Source organism: Bombina bombina, chromosome 4, assembly GCF_027579735.1.
Source record: "Bombina bombina isolate aBomBom1 chromosome 4, aBomBom1.pri, whole genome shotgun sequence".
NCBI classification, from domain to species: Eukaryota; Metazoa; Chordata; class Amphibia; order Anura; family Bombinatoridae; genus Bombina; species Bombina bombina.
Genome location: NC_069502.1, coordinates 919,429,458 through 919,456,728, shown reverse-complemented (window position 1 = coordinate 919,456,728; position 27,271 = coordinate 919,429,458).

The window sequence follows — 27,271 nt, the reverse complement described above, 5'->3', positions numbered from 1 at the left end:
ATTGCATTCTCTATCTGAGCATTTAAGGTAAGACATGCTACATATCTGCATTGAACTAAAAGTAGACATTAGCGGAAAGAGACAATGACATGGTTAAATTGCATGAGCTAATATCTTCCCATTTCATCTAAGACATGCTACATATGCGTATTTCTCCTAAAACAAACCTTGTGTAAAATGCTAACTACATGGTTACATTGCATTCTCTATCTGAGCATTTAAGGTAAGACATGCTACATATCTGCATTGAACTAAAAGTAGACATTAGCAGAAAGAGACAATGACATGGTTAAATTGCATGAGCTAATATCTTCCCATTTCAGCTAAGACATGCTACATATGCGTATTTCTCCTAAACCAAACCTTGTGTAAAATGCTAAATACATGGTTACATTGCATTCTCTATCTGAGCATTTAAGGTAAGACATGCTACATATCTGCATTGAACTAAAAGTAGACATTAGCGGAAAGAGACAATGACATGGTTAAATTGCATGAGCTAATATCTTCCCATTTCATCTAAGACATGCTACATATGCGTATTTCTCCTAAAACAAACCTTGTGTAAAATGCTAAATACATGGTTACATTGCATTCTCTATCTGAGCATTTAAGGTAAGACATGCTACATATCTGCATTGAACTAAAAGTAGACATTAGCGGAAAGAGACAATGACATGGTTAAATTGCATGAGCTAATATCTTCCCATTTCAGCTAAGACATGCTACATATGCGTATTTCTCCGAAAACAAACCTTGTGTAAAATGCTAACTACATGGTTACATTGCATTCTCTGAGCATTTAAGGTATGACATGCTACATATCTGCATTTAACTAAAAGTAGACATTAGCGTCGGAAAATAACAAATGGTTAAATTGCATCCTATAGCTGAACTTGACGCTAACATTTTAAAACTACAGTGGCAATTGTCAAACTAATTAACCATGTTGTGCACAAATACTCACCAACGAGATAACCAGGGGGCATTTGTCTTTCCTCAAACTGTCTCCACAGGGACGACTGAAAGAGGATGCGGGCATCATGACAAGCACCTCCAAAATTCGCATACACATGCATAATCCTCATCCGTGCGTCACAAACATACTGCACGTTGAGGCTATGAAAATGTTTGCGATTTCTGAAGGGCAAGTCATCAATTGGAGCATGCAGCGCAATGTGGGTACAATCAATGGCTCCCAAGACATTGGGCAATTAAGCAATATCAAAGAATTCCCGCTTCAGGCGCCTCCAATCACCATCATTCTGTGGGAATCCTATGTATTGCTTACTGATACGTACCATGGCGTCCAGAAAGTTATCAAACACCCCAGAGAATGTACCTTGAGCCAGGCCATGCATGTACAGTTCTCCGGATTGAAAACTCCCGGAGGCCAGGACGTATAGACAGCTTAGCATCTTACTCATGGGGGGAACAGCAGTCCTTATTTGTATACGTGGCTCCAAATGAGGTTTAAGAAGCTCGTAAAGTCCAATGAGCTGTTCGCGATTGAGCCGATACTTATCAAAAACCTCAAAGTCACTCATGTTTTCCAAGGTGGGTCTCACCCTGTAGACACGAGGACCTCGAACCAGACGACCCCTTCGTCTCGGTCTGAGCCACCGAGGCTGCCTGATTCGACCAACAGCTAGTTCGCCAATAGCAGCACCAGCAGTGTCTACCATGTCATCGTCATCCATCTTTCAAAACAGCGTAACAAGGTAAGCACTTGATCTGATGTGGATCACAAGTGATGCTTTGGCCATGTTGTTTGTGGGATTTATAGTACAATTAGTCCAATGGTAGTGAGTTTGTAATGATTGCTAATTGTATTCACTTGTTTGTATGTGAGCGGCGCGAATGCTTTCACAGTGGGCGTTTTTTTTGGTTTTTGCTGAAATGTTGTTTTCACCCAATGAATCTCAATGTGAAAGTGTCAAATATCACACATACAGTGCATGTTCATATGCGTAATCAATATTTCTTAAACGCGATCTTATAGTAACAAGCACACGTCCAGGCTAACATGAATGAAAGTGCATAGTTGTGTATAATGTGCATATAATGTGATCGATCAATGTTGCTGCAATATTGTTTGTAAACGATAAAGTAACATCTGCCATCTGTAGTATTGTATATATAAGTGATTGCCGAGCTGTCAATATTGTATGCGTCCCTTTAAAATCGCAATAATAATTCAGAACTTCTCGTCTGCCATCTGTAGTATTGTATATATAAGTGATTGCCGAGATGTCAATATTGTATGCGTCCCTTTAAAATCGCAATAATAATTCCGAACTTCCCGTCTGCCATCTGTAGTATTATATATATGTGATTGCCGAGATGTCAATATTGTATGCGTCCCTTTAAAATCGCAATAATAATTCCGAACTTCCCGTCTGCCATCTGTAGTATTATATATAAGTGATTGCCGAGCAGTCAATATTGTATGCGTCCCTTTAAAATCGCAATAATAATTCCGAACTTCCCGTCTGCCATCTGCAGTATTGTATATATAAGTGATTGCCGAGATGTCAATATTGTATGCGTCCCATTAAAATCGCAATAATAATTCCGAACTTCCCGTCTGCCATCTGTAGTATTGTATATATAAGTGATTCCTGAGATGTCAATATTGTATGCGTCCCATTCAAATCGCAATAATAATTCCGAACTTCCCGGCTGTCATCTGTAGTATTGTATATATAAGTGATTGCCGAGATGTCAATATTGTATGCGTCCCATAAAAATGGCACTAATACTGAAGCACTTCCGGCTGTCATCTGTAGTATTGTATATATAAGTGATTGCCGAGCTGTCAATATTGTATGCGTCCCATTCAAATGGCACTAATACTGAATAACTTCCGGATGCCATCTGTAGTATTGTATATAAAGTGATTTGCGATATGACAATATTTCTTAATTGTCCCATTGAAATTTCCCTAATAATGCTGTTCAAAAGTGTTGTTTACGTATATGTTGTATTGTAGTATTGAGTGTTAAAGTTCCTAAAGGGGCGGTACAGTGGTGAATCTGTGATGTGTATGGTTGAATCTTCTAATGACGTCATGATATTATTAACCTGCCTATGTAGTTCTGAAATCCTCATTGTGTTGTTGTATTGTGCTACATTGTTATTGTGTGCTGAATAAAATCTAAATGTGTGCTTTGTGGTTGCGTGATGGGTGATGCGTGTTATGTACATGTATGTATATATTGTGATTGTGTCCCACATATGCTGACTTCTATATAGCGGTGTGGCATTGTTGTTCCTTCCCATAAAGTGACATCTGTAATCTTGTGTAATGATGTTCTTGTTGTACGTAATTCCTAATGGTTTCTGGTGATGGAATCATGGTGTTAAAAGTACAGTAAAATCCATATGTTGTGTTTTGTGATTCCTCTAGAGAATGTAATGTGTTTTTCCCCCATCATTTGAATGCACATGTATGAGTGAATGTTAAAAGTAATATATGTGCATCCATGAGTGATCATGTGTTAAGCCTATGTAGATATGCAGTTGCTGCAAGCATATGAGTTGAATAACTGAAATGCAATAATAAAGGTAAATGAGAGGTGTTTCCCATTGTGTACTGTTTGTGAATACAAAAAAGTTTAATGAATATTTTTTTACGTTTAAATGTAATTTTATTTAAATAATAATGTGTTACTAGTGATGTTGATTTGTAGTTGATATAATATAAAAGTATGAAACAATTTCATGGTGTTGTGAATATTCAAACAGTAAAATCCATAAATCCACCATAGGGAAATAGTCATTTCTTAATCTATTTATCATAGCTGGGTCTAACGCATGAAATCATGTATTTTCTAGCGCTGGTATTTGGAGTTTTTCTGTCTACGCTATTTGCGTGCGTTAGGGAAATGAGGGTTTCGCGTGCACGAGCACGTCTTCCCAATAGAAGTCAATGGAGGCTTTTTTTTTTCTAAGACTGGTTTTCATCGTAAAGTGAGTGACGTCATGAGCTTTTGTGAAAAAGTAACTAAATCGTGTTCTTTATGTAATAAATCAATTTTTTTTGTATGTCATGTGGTGTATATTGTTTGTATGCATCGATGAGTGTATTTTGTGATAATGTTATTAGTTAGATGTAGGTATATGAGGGTCTTTTCCCGTGTGTCAATGTAAGTCAATGGGAAAATGGATTTGTGTATATTTTTTTCTAACACCCGAGATCTCGCAACTTTGATCCTTTGTATTTGGATGAAAAATTATTAAATCATAAAAATAAATATAGTGTAGTGTTTGTATGAGTGTAAGTGTACTTTGTGTAATATTTGTTTTGTGATTCGTGGATGTTTATTTTGTCGGTATATGTTTACTACTGGGTCTGAGGTGTCGGTAGAAATTTGAGCGTTAGGTGATTTTTGAGTGTCGGTAAATAAACTCTAAATACCGGAGTCCGTAAGAAACCCGCGTTAGGAGCCTCTAACGCTGGTTTTCACGGCTAACGCCGAACTCTAAATCTAGGCCAAAGTTAACATAACTAATTTAAACTCACCCTCTATTTTAAATCTAATTTAGATTATAATTTAATATATGATAATACTTGATAGGAGGTATAGATTATTATTTTCTTGTTATGTTGCTGCTATATTTTTAAAAGCATGTATTGGCACAATTAATAAAAAATCAGCTTCTGTATTTTCAAAAATATCCCTAAACATAACACTATTACAAAAAACTTACAGGATCAACAATGCAACTTTAGCATTAAGCATCTCAAAAAATGCAAGAATGTTAAAGGGACAGTTTTCTTCAAAAATGTTAATGTTTAAAAAATAGATAATCCCTTTATTGCGCATTACCCAGCTTTGCATAACTAATATGGTTATATTAACTATATACTTTCTACCTCTGTGATTACTTTGTAGCTAAGCCTCTGCAGACAGCCCTCTCATCTCAGTGATGTTTATTTATTATCTATTGACTTGCATTTTAGCTAAGTAGTGCCATGTCCTAAACAACTCCACGGGAGTGAGCATGATGTTATCTATGGCACATATGAATTAGCAGTGTCTTGTTGTGAAAAGCTAATAATAAAGCAAGTGATAAGAGGCTGTCTGTAGTGGCTTAGAAACAGGCATACATTTAGAGGTTTAAATGTTGTAAATTATATTAATATAACAATGTTGGTTGTGCAAAGCTTGGGAATGGGTAGTAAAGGCATTATCTATCTTTTTAAACAATAAAAATGTTGGCGTAGACTGTCCCTTTCAGTTTATTTTCTAAAACCCAATAAATAAAAACTCTGTTAATGAAAATGGCACTCACAAATTAGTTGCTGAAAAAATATAAATATATTTATTTATTACTATATCCTCCACACTTGTGCAAACCAAGAAGTCCAAAAATAAACAATATTTTTCCTTTTCCAATACATAAAAGAAAGTGAAGTAATATCTAATTATAAAAACAATGCATTTTGATGGCGTCACCACTTGTTTTTAAACATATATAGTATTTGCTGAATAGTACTGGCCAATGTATTGGTTAATGATAAAAAGTTTATCTTTTGTAGTCTTTCCCAAGTAATGTGCAAAATGCACTCTGTCCTATAACACACCTTTAATAATCAGGATGCTTATTGCAATTAATTGCTGGGCATTTCAAAACGTTCTTATAAAATTATTTAAAATGATATGAAAATAATTACTGTACAAATTATGAATTTATATTAATGGTTAAGTGAAAAATCTGCATTCAAACATATCAAACAGTTATCACCGACATTTAATTAATTAGCTGTCATGTTTTACTTTGCTTTGGTTCTGTATCTTTTCCTTCAGTGAAAGTGTCTGAAAATCCCTTCAAAACCTTCTTAAAATACCTCTTTTTATAGACCTTTTTTGTATAGTGTCTTTCTTTTTTAAATTAATTTTATTTATCATCCTACCAAAGCAATTCCAATTCCAATATCATTGACTGCCCATAAAAGAAGATAAAAGGAGAATGCATTTCCTTATCACGGTAGACATTTGATAGATCATCACCATATATTATACATAGAATAAGCAAATACATAATATAAACCAGAGAATAGAGATTTTGTAATATTGCTTTTTAGGAAGGTAAATGGGGGGGATGTGTAAAAGAGGAGCATGCATGTATAAATACTCTGTAATATTTCTGTTAATGTAATTGTAGTGGGGAAGGAATTAAATACTTAAAGGTCTCTTTCAAAAAAGAGGAAATACAGCTAGGACTTCCCCTGGGTAGTATACACTGTGACTCAATGAAGCATAGATTCAGTGTGTAGAACTGCTTTACACAAACCATTCATATAATTTCAAAATGTCCTTACAACATAACCTTACAATTTTTTTATTGGTTTTATTGAATTCCCATAACTGTTTCCAGGCTGTTGTCTATGTGTGCTATCTAACAAATCCCATAACTCGACAAACAAGGGGTAAGTGGGCTAAGATGTGCTTGAAAATGCTCAAAAGAACATAAAGAACTATCTTTAGAGGGGCTGAGCGTGCGGGTGTACGGAATGGCCGCACAACACTAAAGCTCCTGTCTCAGCAGTTACGGAACCCTCTCCTGAAAGCACCGAAAGTGGCAATAAAGTACTGGAAGGGGGGTGACAACACTCCTGTATATCTCCGGACCTGTCGAGAGCTGGGTTGGGGCCAGTAAAATAGCATCAATTCACATAGATGTGAACCGCGGCGTAGGCCGCGTCTCAGGCGCTCCTCCATTTTTGGGCCCGTAGGCCAGATCGTAGTGACTGTGGTGCTCGATACAGATAACAACAGATGGCAACCGGAGCACTCTGGAACACTATTAGACAGTGCCTGCTGGGAACAACTGCAATATAGGCACAGACGCTATACACCTTCGCTATAAAAGGCTGCTTTGGGGGTAAGAGAAACCGCAACGTTTATTTTTTCTGCAATATACTGGCCCTATTCCTAGCAGCATTCTCTTTAATAAGCTGCAACATATACAGGACTATGACAGCAACCTGAATGAATTGACACTAAATTGATAGACTTTTCACTTCTCCCCTTTGAATACCGCTACAAACAACTATCGCCAAGTGACGCAGCAAAATAAATTACAGCATGATGGTCACTGTTGTCCGTGACACTACATAACTTACAGACCCGGGTTGTAATCAGCCCACAGGTACACAGCCTAAGGCTCTCTGTCCCATCATTTTGAAAATGTGATTTAACCAGCTTTGCTTTTGAGAGGCCCCGGACCTGCCGCCAGAGATCTGGTGTTATATATGAGGAAAAGTACCAACTTTAATAGCTCCTTATTAACAAGGTTTCATTAACCCCTCAGGACTTCTGCATTTATCCCTGCTCCTGGGCCTTGCCCTACTGACACCAAACTAGATATAAAGACATAGTGTAACACCATGGCACTCTGAAGAAACACTAAAACAGACAAGGCCTTAAAAACTGGGAGTGCTAGCAATTCAATGAGCACCTTTTTTAAAAATACAGACCGGGCAAAGAAAGCTGAAGTGATGCCCACAGATAGCGATAAAGAGCCCCTGTCGGATCAACCTGATGTCTCTCAAACATGCCCAGCATCTCCTATAAGGAGATGCACCGAAGAACCGATGACTCTAAAAGCGATGGAAGCTCTTATAAACCAGGTAAAGGCCTGCATCAAATCAGAATGTGCAGACTTAAAAAAAGATTTAAATGAACTGGGTCACAGGGTAGAGATCCTGGAGGAAGATAAGGAGGTAAAATCTAAGGAGATGACAGACATGGCCCTCTCAATAGAAACACAACAAACACAGATTGCCGAGCTTGAAAACAAGCTAGATGACATAGAAAATAGAACAAGGAGGAACAACCTTTGGTTCAGAGGGGTTCCTGAATCAATAGGCAGAGAGGACATACCTGATCACCTGCAAAATCTATTCCAATCATTGGCGATAGCTAACCAAAGAGTTATTGATGAGATCCCACTTGAGAGAGCCCATCGAGCCCTTCGGCCTAAGCCCAAAGACAACCAACCACCTATAGACATCATTGTCTGTTTTCGGAGCTTCCAGGATAGAGAAAAGATCTTTCAATTGGCTAGAGCACAGCCATCCTTCTCCTTCTTGGGTGCTAAAATCCAGATCTTCCAGGATCTCTCAACACGTACGCTAAAGCACCGAAGAGAATTCATACATCTCACGCAACACCTTCGTACATTAAAAATACCATATCGATGGGGATTCCCGGTGTCTCTACAGGTGATTAAAGATGGAAATCATCTGGAATGTTCAAACCTGGTGAATGTTCCGGCCTTTCGTAAACAGCTGGACATTCCACTTCCTGAGATAATGGAGTCAACTGTTCTAAAGAATACACTGCAGCCTGGGAAACCTCAAAGAAAGTTATGGTCGGAGATTGCTGGCCCTCAGGCTAGAAAGAGACACAGTCCAGACCCATCTGTCCAGCGAGACCTATCTGAGCTTCAGACATAGAGAGCTGTGATTCTGGGACTTAGTGAGTAAACTCAAGAGATGTTTAGACATATAAATTTCTCTGTCAGCTCTAAAAATTGACTCTCATACCAAGAGACTATTGCTCGCTCTGTGTTATAATTCTTAGAACTAATGCTTCTTGTAAAATTTTGAATATGCCAAGAAACAAGAGGTAACCCAGGGGTACTTAAGAACATTATGTTAGAAAAATTTAGGACATGCCTAAGTGTACTTAAGAACATAATGTTTGAGACAAACCCGAATATCTTAGTTAAGAGTGGTTGCAAAATGGCTATATAGTCAATACACCCTTAGGGTTGAGCTCCTTTTGGAGAATTTATTTTGTGGCCTGTATGCTGTTTTTTTTCCTCAGGTTGTTAACTAACGGCTAGATTTAGAGTTTTGTCGGTAAGGACCCGAAAAGCTAACGCTGGCTTTTTTCTGGCCGCACCATAAAAATAACTCTGATATTGAGAGTCCACATAAAGGCTGCGTTAGGCTCCAAAAAAGGAGCGTAGAGCATATTTAACGCAGCTTCAACTCTCGATACCAGAGTTGCTTACGCAAGCGGCCAGCCTCAAAAACGTGCTTGTGCACGATTCCCCCATAGGAAACAATGGGGCTGTTTGAGCTGAAAAAAAACCTAACACCTGCAAAAAAGCTGCGTTCAGCTCCTAACGCAGCCCCATTGTTTGCTATGCGGAAACACTTCCTACGTCTGCACCTAACACTCTAACATATACCCCGAGTCTAAACACCCCTAACCTTACACTTATTAACCCCTAATCTGCCGCCCCCGCTATCGCTGACCCCTGCATATTATTATTAAACCCTAATCTCCCGCTCCGTAAACCGCCGCTACTTACATTATCCCTATGTACCCCTAATCTGCTGCCCTAACATCGCCGACCCCTATATTATATTTATTAACCCCTAATCTGCGGACCTGAGCGCTACTATAATAAAGTTATTAACCCCTAATCCGCCTCACTAACCCTATAATAAATAGTATTAACCCCTAATCTGCCCTCCCTAACATCGCCGACACCTAACTTCAATTTTTAACCCCTAATCTGCTGACTGGAGCTCACAGCTATTCTAATAAATGTATTAACCCCTAAAGCTAAGTCTAACCCTAACACTAACACCCCCCTAAGTTAAATATAATTTACATCTAACGAAATTAATTATCTCTTATTAAATAAATTATTCCTATTTAAAGCTAAATACTTACCTGTAAAATAAATCCTAATATAGCTACACTATAAATTATAATTATATTATAGCTATTTTAGGATTAATATTTATTTTACAGGTAACTTTGTAATTATTTTAACCAGGTACAATAGCTATTAAATAGTTAAGAACTATTTAATAGCTAAAATAGTTAAAATAATTACAAAATTACCTGTAAAATAAATCCTAACCTAAGTTACAATTAAACCTAACACTATACTATCATTAAATTAATTAAATAAAATACCTACAATTACCTACAATTAAACCTAACACTACACTATCAATACATTAATTAAATACAATACCTACAAATAAATACATTTAAATAAACTAACTAAAGTACAAAAAATAAAAAAGAACTAAGTTACAAAAAATAAAAAAATATTTACAAACATAAGAAAAATTTTACAACAATTTTAAACTAATTACACCTACTCTAAGCCCCCTAATAAAATAACAAAGACCCCCAAAATAAAAAATGCCCTACCCTATTCTAAATTACTAAAGTTCAAAGCTCTTTTACCTTACCAGCCCTGAACAGGGCCCTTTGCGGGGCATGCCCCAAGAAGTTCAGCTCTTTTGCCTGTAAAAAAAAACACATACAATACCCCCCCAACATTACAACCCACCACCCACATACCCCTAATCTAACCCAAACCCCCTTAAATAAACCTAACACTAAGCCCCTGAAGATCATCCTACCTTGTCTTCACCTCACCGGGTATCACCGATCGGTCCTGGCTCCAAAATCTTCATCCAACCCAAGCGGGGGCTGGCGATCCATCATCCGGTGGCTGAAGAGGTCCAGAAGAGGCTCCAAAGTCTTCATCCTATCCCGGAAGAAGAGTAGATCCGGACCGGCAACCATCATCCTCAAAGCGGCATCTTCTATCTTCATCCGATGAGGACCGGCTCCATCCTGAAGACCTCCACCGCGGACCCATCTTCATCCGGCGACGTCCAACTGAAGAATGATGGTTCCTTTAAGGGACGTCATCCAAGATGGCGTCCCTCGAATTCCGATTGGCTGATAGGATTCTATCAGCCAATCGGAATTAAGGTAGGAATATTCTGATTGGCTGATGGAATCAGCCAATCAGAATCAAGTTCAATCCGATTGGCTGATCCAATCAGCCAATAAGATTGAGCTCGCATTCTATTGGCTGTTCCGATCAGCCAATAGAATGCGAGCTCAATCTGATTGGCTGATTCCATCAGCCAATCAGAATATTCCTACCTTAATTCCGATTGGCTGATAGAATCCTATCAGCCAATCGGAATTCGAGGGACGCCATCTTGGATGACGTCCCTTAAAGGAACCGTCATTCTTCAGTTGGACGTCGCCGGATGAAGATGGGTCCGCGGTGGAGGTCTTCAGGATGGAGCCGGTCCTCATCGGATGAAGATAGAAGAAGCCGCTTGGAAGAAGATGGTTGCCGGTCCGGATCTACTCTTCTTCCCGGATAGGATGAAGACTTTGGACCCTCTTCTGGACTTCTTCAGCCATCGGATGATGGATGTCTAGCCCCCTCTTGGGTTGGATGAAGATATCGGAGCCAGGACGGATCGGTGTGATACCCGGTGAGGTGAAGACAAGGTAGGAAGATCTTCAGGGGCTTAGTGTTAGGTTTATTTAAGGGGGGTTTGGGTTAGATTAGGGGTATGTGGGTGGTGGGTTGTAATGTTGGGGGGGGGTATTGTATGTTTTTTTTACAGGCAAAAGAGCTGAATTCTTTGGGGCATGCCCCGCAAAGGGCCCTGTTCATGGCTGGTAAGGTAAAAGAGCTTTGAACTTTAGTAATTTAGAATAGGGTAGGGCATTTTTTATTTTGGGGGGCTTTGTTATTTTATTAGGGGGCTTAGAGTAGGTGTAATTAGTTTAAAATTGTTGTAATATTTTTCTTATGTTTGTAAATATTTTTTATTTTTTGTAACTTAGTTCTTTTTTATTTTTTGTACTTTAGTTAGTTTATTTCATTGTAGTTATTTTTAGGTATTGTATTTAATTAATGTATTGATAGTGTAGTGTTAGGTTTAATTGTAGGTAATTGTAGGTATTTTATTTAATTAATTTAATGATAGTATAGTGTTATGTTTAATTGTAACTTAGGTTAGGATTTATTTTACAGGTAATTTTGTAATTATTTTAACTATTTTAGCTATTAAATAGTTCTTAACTATTTAATAGCTAATGTACCTGGTTAAAATAAATACAAAGTTACCTGTAAAATAAATATTAATCCTAAAATAGCTATAATATAATTATAATTTATATTGTAGCTATATTAGGATTTATTTTACAGGTAAGTATTTAGCTTTAAATAGGAATAATTTATTTAATAAGAGTTAATTTATTTCATTAGATTTAAATTATATTTAAGTTAGGGGGGTGTTAGTGTTAGGGTTAGACTTAGCTTTAGGGGTTAATACATTTATTAGAATAGCGGTGAGCTCCGTTCGGCAGATTAGGGGTTAATGTTTGAAGTTAGGTGTCGGCGATGTTAGGGAGGGCAGATTAGGGGTTAATACTATTTATTATAGGGTTAGTGAGGCGGATTAGGGGTTAATAACTTTATTATGATAGCGGTGCAGTCCGCTCGGCAGATTAGGGGTTAATAAGTGTAGGCAGGTGGAGGCGACGTTGTGGGGGGCAGATTAGGGGTTAATAAATATAATATGGGGGTCGGCGGTGTTAGGGGCAGCAGATTAGGGGTACATAGCTATAATGTAGGTGGCGGCGGCGTGCGGACGGCAGATTAGGGGTTAATTATTGTAGGTAGCTGGCGGCGACATTGTGGGGGCAGGTTAGGGGTTAATAAATATAATATAGGGGTCGGCGGTGTTAGGGGCAGCAGATTAGGGGTACATAAGTATAACGTAGGTGGCGGTCGGCAGATTAGGGGTTAAAAAAATTTAATCGAGTGGCGGCGATGTGGTGGGACCTCGGTTTAGGGGTACATAGGTAGTTTATGGGTGTTAGTGTACTTTAGAGTACAGTAGTTAAGAGCTTTATGAACCGGCGTTAGCCCAGAAAGCTCTTAACTACTGACTTTTTTCTGCGGCTGGAGTTTTGTCGTTAGAATTCTAACGCTCACTTCAGCCACGACTCTAAATACCGGAGTTGGAAAAATCCCATTGAAAAGATAGGATACGCAATTGACGTAAGGGGATCTGCGGTATGGAAAAGTCGCGGCTGAAAAGTGAGCGTTAGACCCTATTTTGAGTGACTCCAAATACCGGAGGTAGCCTAAAACCAGTGTTAGGAGCCTCTAACGCTGGTTTTCACGGCTACCGCCAAACTCCAAATCTAGGCCTAAGTGAAGCCAATGTAATAACACTAACTCTTTATCCCAAGATACTCGTTTGAAGCTTTAAACATGCAAAGTGTTAGGATTTAAATGTTGTAGAATGACTGTTACCCCCAGGGGAATTTAGTTTAGGTTAATACGTGTCAGCTGCATAGTTGTTAAACTGTACATGTTGGGGAGGGTTCTGTTAAGCTGAACTTCCCCATTCTAACTTTATTTTCCACTTTTCTCATTCTCTTACCGGTCTTTGTACCACCAATTTTTTTTTTTTTCTCACCTATTTTTTTAACCAGCTCTTTATTTCTCTCATTCCATATTCTGTATTCCCCTTTTCTCTCCCTATTTAGTTTGCTTCCCCCTTTGTAATTTCCCATTTACAAACAAAGTCTAAATTGACACAGAGATAGAAACAGTAGCAATAGTATTTGCCTTTGTCAACCACACACGAAGCGTGCTCCCTACACTAAAGCTGCTGCCTGCCTTGAAACCATATGGCGCACCAACCCACAACAAACCAAATTAGAATTGCAACACAAAATGTCAAAGGTTTCCTGTCCCCTCAGAAACGTTCTATAGCGTTTCATGACTTCTTCAAAAAACAGATTGACATTATAATGATCCAGGAAACACATTTTAAAAAAACCAGCGAACCTGCCCTATCACATTTGTATTATGACCAACACTTCCTGAACTCAGGATCGTCGAAACATAATGGCGTGTGTATCTCATTTAGAAGGGGATACCTTTTGCCTTACTGGATAAATATCAGGACCAGGAGGGTAGAATACTAATTTTAGTCGGCCTGTACTACGGTAGACCCCTGACCTTGGTCAATATATATGCCCCTAACCGCCCGCTCTCCTCCTTCTTCCGGGGGGGTAATCAATAAGTTAATGGACATTTCAAAAGACCCAATACTACTAGGGGGGGACCTAAACTTCCCAATCAATCCAGCTCTAGACACATCCATAGGCAGATCATACATGCGTCACACCCAAATAAAAGCTAATTGGCAAGTAATTAGGACAATTCCCTTCTTTGATACTTGGAGAATTACCCACCCCACTACCAAAGATTTCACCTTTTTTTTCCCATCCCCAACACTCTCGGATCGACTACATTTTATGAGACCAGAACACACTCACTACACTGCGGGTGTCTAGAATACATCACACATCTTGGTCTGACCACAGCATGGTTAGCTCCACTTTCTCTAGGTCTTCCAGACCACATCACCAACAAAATTGGAGGTTAAATTATCACACACTTGCCGACCTGGTAATCACTACAGATATAATGGAAAAGACCACTGAATTTTTCACTTTTAATGACCCTGCCTCCACCTCCGTTACCAATAACTGGGAGGCCTATGCATATATAAGAGGAGTGGTGATGGGTCATACACATAAACTCCGTAAACAGAAGGCAGCACAATACACACTTCTAGCGACTAATTCCCAAAACAGCGAATCTGCGCTAAAGAGGAACCCCCGTTGCCCTCAACTTCTAACACAGTCACAACTAGATAGAGAGGCTCTCAGTCAATACTTAATTAAATATGCCCAGCTGCGCGCACTGACTTCCAAGACTAAATTTTACATCAAAAGCAATAAATCGGGTCATTTGCTGGCCAGGTCTCTCAAAAAGAAAAGATATAAAACCTTTATCTCTAAGATAGTAGAACCCTCAGGTTCCTCACATTCCCAAAATACCGAGATTGCCAACCAGTTCGCAAACTACTATTCCTCCTTATACAACCTGTCAACCTCCCACCCAGACTCTAAACTAGATAGGATTAACAACTACCTTGCACGGGTTCAGCTTCCCACCCTTTCTGAAGAAGACTGTGAGTCCCTGGATTCGCAGTTCACCCTGCAGGAAATACTTACTGCAATTAAAAATCTTCCCCAAGGTAAAGCCCCTGGTCCAGATGGGTTCACACCCAAATTTTATCACCTATTCAAAACCACACTGAGCCCACACCTTCTCACATTGTTTAACTCGTTAGGAAAAGACTGCCCCCTTCCCCAATCCCTCTTAGAAGCCACAATTACGGTTATACCTAAACCGGGAAAGGATACAGAATGGGTTTCCAATTATCGTCCCATATCCCTGCTCAACATCGACGTCAAATTATACGCTAAATTGATAGCCTCCAGATTTAATAAAATTCTCCCCAGCCTAGTCCATACAGATCAGGTGGGTTTTATTTTTAAAAGAGAGGCTAAAGATAACACAATTCGGGTCCTTCAAACTATATTTACAGCCAACGCCAATAAGACTCCGGTTATTTTACTCTCAACAGATGCAGAGAAAGCCTTCGACAGGGTGGACTGGGATTTTCTGTGGGCCACCCTGTCGAGGTTCAGATTCTCAGAAACTTTTGTTTCCTGTGTCAAAGCACTTTATTCAGAACCGGTTGCTAGAATCTGCACTAATGGTACATTATCCCAAAAGATTCCCATTAGGAACGGTACGAGGCAAGGATGCCCCCTTTCCCCCCTTTTGTTTGCCCTAACAGTGGATGTGCTAGCCAACAAGGTTAGATGCAATGATCAGATTGAGAGTATGTCCTTGAACTCTTCCCAGCAAAAGTGCCTTTTGTACGCGGATGATATCATATTTTCGATCTCCTCTATATACACCTCTCTCCCTCTGTTGCTTGGGGAGTTGGAGGCGTACAAACAGGTCTCAAACTTTTTGATTAACATGGAAAAGTCTAACTTGTTGCCCCTCCATATTTCGGAGAATGAGGTCAACTTTATTAAAACGCAAACTTCTTTCAATATCACAAATAAAATATGCTACCTGGGAATAGATATCTCGCTTAAGCACACTGATTTATTTGACCTTAATTATATCCCCCTTCAGAAGGAAGCTCAAAACTCTCTTGAGACATGGCACAGGAGAGGTCATCTTTCTTGGATGGGTCGCGTAAATGCGCTTAAAATGAACCTTCTCCCCAAATTCCTATACTTATTCCAGGTACTCCCGATAGATGTTCCTACCACATATCTAGTAAAGCAACAGAAAATGTTTGACTCATTTATCTGGGCCCAGAAACGCACCAGAGTAACTAAAAATACCCTATATTTAGATAGAGAACACGGCGGACTGGGGGTTCCAAATTTAATTGCATATTACAGGGCAGTCCACCTAGCCCGGATCGTTGCGTGGCAACATTCCCCGCAAGAGAAACCTTGGGTTCAATTAGAATCCTCCCTGGTTGGAGGTTACAATCTGGGAGATCAATGTTGGACCCTACCTATCCACAGACACCCAGAAGTATACACAAATCATTATGTAGCAGCCACACTGAGAGTGTGGGATAAAACGTTAGCTCAAGATAAATCACTCTCAACTATCCCCTCTCCCCTCACCCCTCTCCTTAATAACCCTCTCCTACTTCAACCACATCTTATACAAACACCAATAGTCGCAGACGCCCCCTCTAATGTCCCAGCACACATGGTACTCAACAAAGGTCAAATTCATACACAACTAGAACTCTCTCAACTTCTGGGCCCCCCTTTCCACCTACCTGCAACTGAGGCATGCTATCACACACAGCCCCATCTCTAAAGACCTTACCAGACCCATCACTCCCTTTGAGACACTATGCACATCACCCTCAATGACTAGATCCCACATCTCCATTATATACAAATTACTTAGGGGCTCCTTTCCAGCTAAGAAACCCTCTTATATATCAAAATGGGAGAGAGAATTAGATATCACCCTCTCTGAGACGCAATGGAGTCACATATTTGTAGAAACCAAAAAATCGTCCCTCTCCCTGGTGTTCGCTGAAATGAACTATAAGCTGTTATCAAGATGGTACATGACCCCGCAGTGACTACATGGTATCTTTCCAAATTCTTCCCCTAATTGTTGGAGGCATTGTGGAGGACCAGGAACCCTATCCCATATTTGGTGGCTATGCCCCCACATTAAGTCATTCTGGATAGACATTGCAAAATGTATAAACACGGTCTTGGGACTGGACATAGTACTTTCCCCCCGGATAGTCCTACTACAAGACACCCCCCCCTATCCACTGCTTATACTGTAAACACCTTTTTCGTTGTCTACTCAATTGCGCTAAGCGTCTTATACCCAGATATTGGAAGTTTTCAGTGGTCCCTACCCTTCCGATGTGGCTTAGGGAGGTAGAGCATATTTTAGCAATGGAGCAGACACATTTCACTTTTGTGGGTAGACAGGATTTTATAGCAGACATTATGTACATTTGGGATCAGGGTAAACGTTCATTATAAAATACAGGACTAACACAGGAAAACTGTGCTTACTTGAAATAGACTAAATCATAAAGGGAATAACCCCCGTCATATTAGATAAGAAGTGACGGAAAGCCATAGATTACATACATCATACATTAGAGACGAACACTTGCTGAATTAGAGTTCGATATTAGTGGTGGTAATTGCTCTTTCTCCCTGTTCTTTTGTGTCACCAACATGATGTATAATGAGACATGACATGTTTGTATTTATTTGCATTTATAATTTTTGATTTTCTTTATTTTCCTATCCTTTCTTTTGTTTATTTGGTCTTTTTTCTCTGTATCCATGTTTGAAAAATTGTTGAAAACTTTAATAAAAACAGTTGATTTAAAAAAAGAACTATCTTTAAATAAGGGGGAAATATCATAATATGGCCCCTTGAGATGTATTTGAAAGAGGTACAGAAACAACTGAAAGATCAAAGTTGTTATATAAAACTATTGCACAATCCAACAGTAGGGTACCAAAAAAATATACAACCACATTATAAGAAAAGCATTTAATGAATGTGTAATAACAGAAAAAGAATTGAGGTACCTAAGTACACCAAATCCAAAAATAGCAACATTTTACCTAATACCCAAAATACATAAAAACCAATAGGAACCACCGGGAAGACTTATTGTTTAAGGAATTGGTTACTTAACTGAGAAAGCAAGTCAAAACATGGACTATAGATTGAGGAAGCCGCAGTATGTGTATGAATTACCCTCATATGTACAAGACACCATGCAAGTACTGCAAAGACTGGATAGCATAAATATAAATCAAACGACGTGGTTTGTTACCACAGACGTGGAATCCATTTACACCTCTATAAATCATGAAACAGATGTAAAAGCAGTAGAATGTTTCTTACAACAAAAAGAGGATAAGGCGCATAATGAATTTATTGTCAAATTACTTAGGTTTTTTATAGAATATAACTTTTTTTTATTTGACAACCAATTCTATCTACAAACCCGTGGGACAACCATGGGGACCACATGCGCTCCCACCTACGCCAACTTATTTCTGTGCTGGTGGGAAGGGGAATATGTTTTCACAAATGAAAATATGTATTACACCGATAAGTTACCTATGTGGCTTTGGTTCATAGATTACATCTTCTTCATCTGGGAGGGAACATACATATAATTTTGTGAATCTCTTAGTTTTTAAAACAACAATAACTTGAATATCAAGTTAACAATAACTTGAATATCAAGTTAACATATAAGGCCAGTCAGATCAGGATCGACTTCCTGACCTGTGACAATACAGAGCTTTAAAAGCAAGGAGTGATGAATTACTATACAAGAAAACTAAAATCAGTAGGGATATTCCTAGATTGATATTCACATACAACTCACAAACACCACAAATAGTCAATATAGTGAATAAATACTGGGATATCCTAATGACTGACCCAGTCCTTAAAACCAAACTGGGAGACAAACAAAAAACCTCAGAGATATGATCACTAGCAGTCATTTTCAAAGAAAGAAAACACCTGGGTCATTTAAATGAGGTACTTGCAGCACTTGTAAATATATACGCAAGACTACCACAATTGTGGACAGATTTGAACAGATCCATAAAATCCAAAGATACATCAGCTGTAATACAGAGGAAGTCATGTATGTACTTCAATGCAAACGTAATATGTTCTATGTGGGAATGATGACTAGAAAATTAAGATTAAGATTGATGGAACACTTGAGAAATATTAAAAAATGCATCTTAAGACACAGAAGATGGTAAAACCATAACTAGTGTAGCATCACATTTTCTGAGATTTCACAAATCCAATTCTGATGAATTATGCTGCTAGGGTATTGAAAAAGTGAGTTTAGGCATCAGAGGAGGTGATCTTCAAACAGAATTATTGAAAGCTGAAAGTCGATGTATTTACCAACTGAATTCTGTGCAACCATTTGGCATGAATGAACATATCAATTATCATGTATTCTTATAGTTTTGGAATCATTATTTAACAATATATAATGTTAATCCAAAGATATATAACTTGTACAATCTGTAGCAAGGAATATGATCTCAAGTGTACATTAGTCATTTGGGTACCACAATGGCTATTGCATGAACTTGCTTTAACTCTTGTTCCCTCTAATTTTACACTTGACACCACTCCCCCCCCCTTTTTCCTAACTTTGCGCATATTTTGTGTTTCTAGTTTATCACTTTTTCACTTGATTTAGCACATTTTTCCCCCCCATGCGTCACAACCCTCCTCGTCATTTACCGAGGTCATATAAACATATTGATCCTATAAGTATGATAATACATCACTTAATGTCACATTTTTATCACTTTTCTAGTCATTTATACTTCATATTGAAAAGCACTCTATATCTATTTTATTTTGGTGTTTAGAACCATTTCACTTAATGATATGCACTTATTAGTTGTTCACACACAATAGTTACATTTTATTAAAAAATAAGATGAATTAACCTCATACTTATGGTCAACGCAGAATTTGACCTGTGAGTACTATTATTATTATTAGTATATTAATATTGTTCTACAAACACCTTTTTATTTATTTTCACTGGAATTTTAACTTTAATATATCACAAGTTTTATTATTATTTTTGACACATGTTGACAATTGTCACTATAATAAATATCTTTGGTTAATATTTTTAATATATATACAGATTCCTACCAATGATCTGCCAAAATGGTTATTGAAAATACAATACTCTTTCAATTATATTTTATAAATCCTCCAACTTTTCTTTAATGCAATGGATATGAATCAACCTTTAAAATATTCAATCTGGAGATTAGGAACTAATCTACCTTAAAAATAATTGACACAAGATCATTTCTGCCATCCAATAGCGGTAACATGTCAATCTGATGGACAGACCTCACAAACCAATGGAAATACATAGATGAGGAACCTCCGGTTCAGAATTAAAATATAACCCCGTTAGAGTGGTGGCTTGCTGCCTTTGAAAAATCCTGGAGGGACGAAACGCATCAGGAGGGTTATTGGATTTTATGGGAACTAATTTCTGCTTTTTTTAAATTAGTTTGGCACAAGTATTTGAGGCAGTATATCTGTCCTATTTTGGGAGTCTTGCACTATTACTTTATTGAACCACGCTCCAAGCAGCCATATGTTGGTGCACCATAGAGATTTGGTTAAATATAATACTATTATTTGGTAGCTCCTTTGGGCAACAATAATTGCAAAGGGATTTAGCAATATAATTATGATAACTAATAGTGCATCGCTGCAAAAATGCAGAGAGTGCATTTTTTCCATCCACAAATCAATCCAACAGGTGGGAATCTTGTAGGGCTTTGAGTAACCTCTTGACAGAGTGAATCGGAGATGGATAAGGAGAGCTACTCAGAGAGACCATACATTTTCCCAGACTTTATAAAATTAGATTAGATTAAATTAGCCTAAGAACAGGACAAGTATTCATATCAGGTCTTCTAAGAGTGCAGCATTAGGTATGAAAGCATGTTCTATTTTCTTTCATCTGCAGGTAGACCCAGTATTTCTCCATGCTAGTATATGGAACAGATTAGGAGCTACAGCTCTCCCACATGAAATTGGATTTTGCAAAATTCTCTCAGCTAATCTGGGTTTTAGTTTCTCCAAACAAATTTGTTACATAGTTTTTGCAATTGGGTTATAATTGATTACACTGTCTTGAAAAACATGCAGGAGGGGGTAAAATGAACTAAAATAAGTGAAAAAATGCTATGAGAGAAGAAGACCATTTAGTATTCAGTCTTCTGGATTGACCACACAAAATAAGTGGTGGTTTTAACACTTTGAAAGGCACAGTCTACTTGAACATTTTTAATGTTTAAAAAGATAGATAATCCCATTATTACCCAAACCCTAGTTGTGCATAACTAACACATTAATACTTTTTACCTCTGTGATAACCAGACTACCCCTTATTTCAGTTCTTTTGACAGACTTGCATTATAGCCAATCAGTGCTGACTCATATATAACTCCACAGGAGTGAGCACATTGTTATCTATATAACACACATTAACTAGAATTGTCTAATAATGGAAAATTGTCAAAATGCACTGTGATAAGTGGCAGCCTTCAACGGCTTAGAAATCAGTTCATGACTACCTACCTATTTTTAGCTTTTAACAAAGAATACCAAGAGAAGAAAGCAAATCTTATGATGAAAGTAAATTGGAAAGCTTTTTAAAATTGCATGCCCTATCTGAATCATGAAAGTTTAATTTTGACAAGATTATCCCTTTAAGGTTGTAGCAATAAATACATGACTTTGCTTCTGTTAATTCAGGCATGAAGGGCTTTTCTAAGTGTCCTAATTTGGCCTTTAATAAATCCATAGTAAGATGCCAGTGTGTATGGGACATTGGGGCCTATCTATCAAGCTCCGTATGGAGCTTGAGGGCCTGTGTTTCTGGTGAGCCTACAGGCTCGCCAGAAACACCAATTATGAAGCAGCGGTCTAAAGACCACTGCTCCATAACCCTGTCCGCCTGCTCTGATGAGGCGGACATAAATCGCCAGAATTCAACCCAATCGAGTACGATCGGGTTGATTGACACCCCCCTGCTGGCAGTCGATTGGCCGCGAATCTGCAGGGGGCGGCATTGCACCAGCAGCTCACAAGAGCTGCTGGTGCAATGCTGAATAAGGAGAGCGTATTGCTCTCCGCATTTAGCGATGTCTATCGGACCTGATCCACACTGTCGGATCAGGTCCGACAGACATATGATAAATAGGCCTCATTGTCTAGTTTGCAGACTAAGATAAGGAAGCATCCTTGTGGACTAACGTCAGTTGCTTCATTTTCAAAGAAGATCTCTTGATGAATAAAAATTACTATCTTTTGACTTCTATGAAAAAGAGGCCACTACAACTATAACATATACTGTAGTTTAGAGCAGGTGGGGATAGAGCCTGAGCCTCCTAATTAGTCTTGTGTAAAAATGCTATTTTTGCTTGAGCTCAATATAATTAACTAATTACTAGGCTATATTTTGTGATGGCGTTGTGAGAAACATATGTATGTATTTAAAATAAAGTAGTAAAAGATAGGTATACAAGTAGGGTATGTCCACAAATTAAGACTGATCACATGGTATTTGTGAGATGAACTGCATAATGAGTCACTTGAAAAAAGTGTTTACAAGAGAGCACATTTTATTTGTGGGGGGTGCTAGCCAGTAATAGGTTAAGATTTATCTACAACTCTATGAGCTGAATCTATTTTTAAAGTAAACTCTCCACTTGTGTAGGGAGAGATGTGACTTCAAAGTTCCAAAACTTTAGATGGCTTTCACCCTGCATAATGTTAGAAATTAAAAATAATTAGTTATTCTTGATTACAAGTAGCTTAGCAGGAAAGCTCCATCTGTTCTGGATGTTGTGAGATCTGAGAGTAACAGTATTCTTTGAAAAGGCACGCTAATAATTCAGTAACAGAGGAACTCTCTCCGGAATTCCCCATAGGTGCAAGTTGTTTCAAGGTGAGTGGTTTTCTATGTCTGTAACTTTATCTTCAATGCACCCAGAAAGATTTGCTTGATCCATAGCAATGTCTTCTTGTTTGCACTAGACTATCTATAATCTCCCATAATTAAAAACAATGTCCTTTTATAAGTAAACAAAACGCAATAAATTAACAAAAACCTAACATCATTAAACAACAAAACACACAACACATGAACAAAAATATCAACAATAGAGAAATAACAACAACTACTGTATTTATTATTCACAATCTGAAGTCTTCTCTTCATCAGATGTAACCCACAAGAGATCTGGTGGCGGTGGTAGCAACTTCTCGGCAGTAACAACTCCTTGATGGCTCCTATTCTTCTTGCATTCACTCTTCATGCGGTCCCACAGCACAAGCAGGATACACAGGCAGCAAAGGTCAGTCGGATCCACAGGCAGTAGTGAGCAGCAGGATACACAGGAAGCAAAGGTCAGCAGGAACCACAGGCAGTAGTGACCAGCAAGATACCTAGGTAGCAATGGTCAGCATGAAACACAGGCACTAATGACCAGCAGGATACACAGGTAGAAAAAGTCAGCTGGAACCACAGGCAGTAACGACCAGCAGGATACACAGGTAGCAAAGGTAAGCAGTTACCCCAGACAGTAGTGGCCATCAGGATACACAGGTAGCAAAGGTCAGCAGGTACCAGAGACAGTAGTGACCAGCAGGATATGAAGGTAGGCTTTGTGACTGAGACTGGATCTGAATACCAGTCAGGCTCTGTGTCTGAGACAGGATATTGACAAAAATACTGGCAAACATGGTCTTAAACATAAATGAAAAGAAGAAAAAACAGAGTGCACAGTCCGATTCAGGTGTAATTTATTAATTAAAATAACTTGCAAACATAAAATTGCACTTACTAAAAGTAAGCCAGTTAAAATGTCCAATAGTCTATCTACTTGCACCATTGACAAGTTGTATCTATAACATCATATTTTGTTAATTGTTTATATATATATACATATATATATATATATATATATATATATAGCAATAAGAAACAAATTGCAGAGACTTTTTGCAGATCCAAAACTCGATTTATTTCAGTTTAAAAATAAAAATCCATGAATACATGATCAGAAATCGGCATGTCTCACAACTCCAACAAAACTTGTGAAAAAACTGCTGCTGACATGTTTCGCCGCTCACGGCGTAATCATAGCTACAGGTAAAATCCCTGCTCACCTATTTAAGGTGGCTGGGAAAATCCAATTGGTTAAAATTTAATTGGCAAGTTTAAGCTGGAATAAATACTTAACCCCATGTGAACTGTGAACACTTAGAGAGGAAATATCTTTATATTTATATTTCATTTCATTATATGGGTTTGTTTTTACTTTTGCAAACTGCTAAAGAAATTTAATTTTAAACCCTGATTAAATGCAAAGCGAGTAATTCATAACAAATGGTCTAGTTATCCATTTGAGAAAAATGAAAGTATTATAGTTTACACCAGATTACCTGGAAAAATAGAAGGATGGGAATTATTAACCCAGTGTTCACATTTAACATGAGGTATATTTATGATGCCCATTATTACACAATGGGGATTCGTAACCACATAATTTTGGTGAAACATATCACACAAATTTGGCTTATAAGAATAACTTAAAGCCATTCTAACTAGATGCAGATTTATACAAAGAGTTAAGAATAAGTGGTTTCTGAATTACAAAGACAACTGAGGAGATTTTATGAATATTTTATAAATGTTTACAAATATGTTTTGAGAACATTTTATCTAAGATATTAGTTATTCTAAAATTGCAATGGTTCTAGTGGGAAAAGTTAGAGTTATAGACTCATCCTAAATGGTAGGCTTACTATATTATTGTATATTAATATTAGTATTTAGTGTAAATATTACTCTTGTAATTTATAATATTCCTATACATCAGGCCAATACAAGAGAGGGAGATGAGAGGACCACATGATTATTTCCAGAAATTAATTAGATCATATTCAGAGTTCAGACCCGAAGGTACTCGGGTCTGAAGTCTAAAGATCCAATACATCTCTCTCTTTTGTAGTAACCGATCACGATCACCTCCTCTAGGTGGACAACATACTCTTTCAATAGCCTGCCATCTAAGACTTTTAATGTCCTTATTGTGGCATCGTGAAAAGTGTTTCACCAGAGGTGTACTAGCTTCTCCTGCTTGAATTGTGGACAAATGGTTGTGAATGCGTACCTTTACTTCATTTGTTGTTAAACCTACATACTGTAGGTGACAGGAAATGCAGGTCAGTACATATACAACATAAGTTGAGGTACATTTCAGGCAACTAGTGATGGGAAAAGTTTCACCCGTAACTTCAGATTTAAAAATGTTAGATGCCAAAATGTACTCACATACCCGACATTTCTGTCTGCATTTGAACAGACCCTTATGGGTTAACCAAGCACTCGTCGGTCTGTTCAATTCAGGCAAGGATGAAGGAGATAATGCATTAGCCAAAGTCTTGGCTCTTCTATAGGAGCATCTTACGCCAGCTCTGACACATGTCTCCAATTTGTCATCCGCAGAGAGAAATGCAAAATGTTTCTTAATTATCTTACATATTTCAGTATATTGCGAACTGTAATCGGTGACAAAGGTTACACCTTGGAAAGATGTGTCAGTGCTGGGAGATGTTTTTAAGTGTCCCTCGACTAAGCTGTTCCTATTGAGCTTCTGAACTTCTTGTTGAGCTCTATGAACAACATGGTTAGGATATCCTCTTTTCTTTAATCGATTGCTGAGTTCAAACGATTGTTCCTGGTAAGTGTGATCTAAAGTGCAATTGCGTTTGACCCTTACAAATTGTCCCTTTGCAACAGCAAAAGGAACATGCTGAGGATGACAGCTGTGGGCATGTAGCAATGCATTGCCCGCTGTGGGCTTACGATAGATTCTACTAATGATTCTACCTTGTTCAGTACCCTCCAATGTGATATCCAGGAAGTTAGTGGTATTCTTACTTAACTCAGAGGTAAATTTAATACCAACATTGTTATTATTCAGAGAGTCAACGAATTCCGAGAATTCTGAGTCCCCGCCACACCAGATGAGGAGGAGGTCATCAATGTACCGTCCATAAAAATGGATCATATGTCTGTAGGAGTTACTATCTCCATAGATGTGGGACAGCTCCCACCAACCCATAAAAAGGTTGGCATAGGAGGGGGCAAACTTAGCCCCCATAGCTGTCCCACACCTCTGGAGATAGAACTCCCCCTCAAATTTGAAATAGTTATGGGTGAGCAGGAAACGCAGAACTCTCAGAATGTACTCTTGGAAGTTTTCACTAAAATCTGAATAATTTTTAAGAAAAAATGCCACTGCTTCCAAACCTTTCTGGTGAGGGATTGAGGAATAGAGTGAAACTACATCAATGGTTGCCCATTGGTATAAATCAAAATTCCACTCCATCGGTTCCAACAGTTTGATCACATGTTTAGTATCACTAAGATGACTATATAGTGATAGTACAAACGGTTGAAGGATGCCATCCATCCACTGGGACACATGCTCTGTTAAAGAGCCGATCCCACTGACAATGGGGCGTCCTTTAACATCAGTTAAAGACTTATGTATTTTAGGAAGATGGTGGAAGATGGGCACTATAGGGTGATCAACACACAAGAACTCAAAGGTATCTATGTCAAAGTGCCCATCCTCCAAACCATCATCCAGAATTGCCAAAAGTTCACGTTTGTACTTGATTGTAGGATCACCGTGCAAAAGGGTATAATGCTCAGTGTTCTGTAATTGGCGAAGTGCTTCCTGAACATAATCTGTTCTGTCAAGAACCACTATTGAGCCACCCTTATCTGCTGAGCGCACAACAATATCCTCCCTACTTCTAAGATCCTCTAAGGCCAGTTTCTGTTGTTTGGTTAAATTCGATGTGATCTTACTTCCTGTTGTTTTCAGAGCAGTTAGATCACGTTCAACCCTTTTGAAAAAAGTCTCTAAAACTTGGCCTCTAGTGTGTATAGGATAAAAATCCGATGGGTTCTTAAACTTACCACAGGAGTTAATGTTATAGATTTTAGTGTCAGAGCAACTCTCTCTTAGTAAATGTTCTAAAGTGAGAGTATCACATTCTTCTCTGAATGTTTGTTTTTCTCTTACATTACTAAAAGTGGGTATTATTTCTTCACTAAGAGGGGTTGTATTTGTGTCTGACAGATTGGAATTATCTTGAAAAAATTTCTTCAAGGTGATATTTCTAATCAATTTATTAACATCCAAAAGTGTTTTAAAAATATCAAAATTATTTGCAGGGGAAAAATTCAAACCAAACCTCAATACTGATAATTGATCAGGAGTTAATACATAGCTAGATAAATTTACAACATTGTCAGTCATTTGTATTTCTGCTGTCCTCTTCTCCCTTTGTTGCCTCTGTTGCCTCTCAGTTGATATCCTGCCAGATA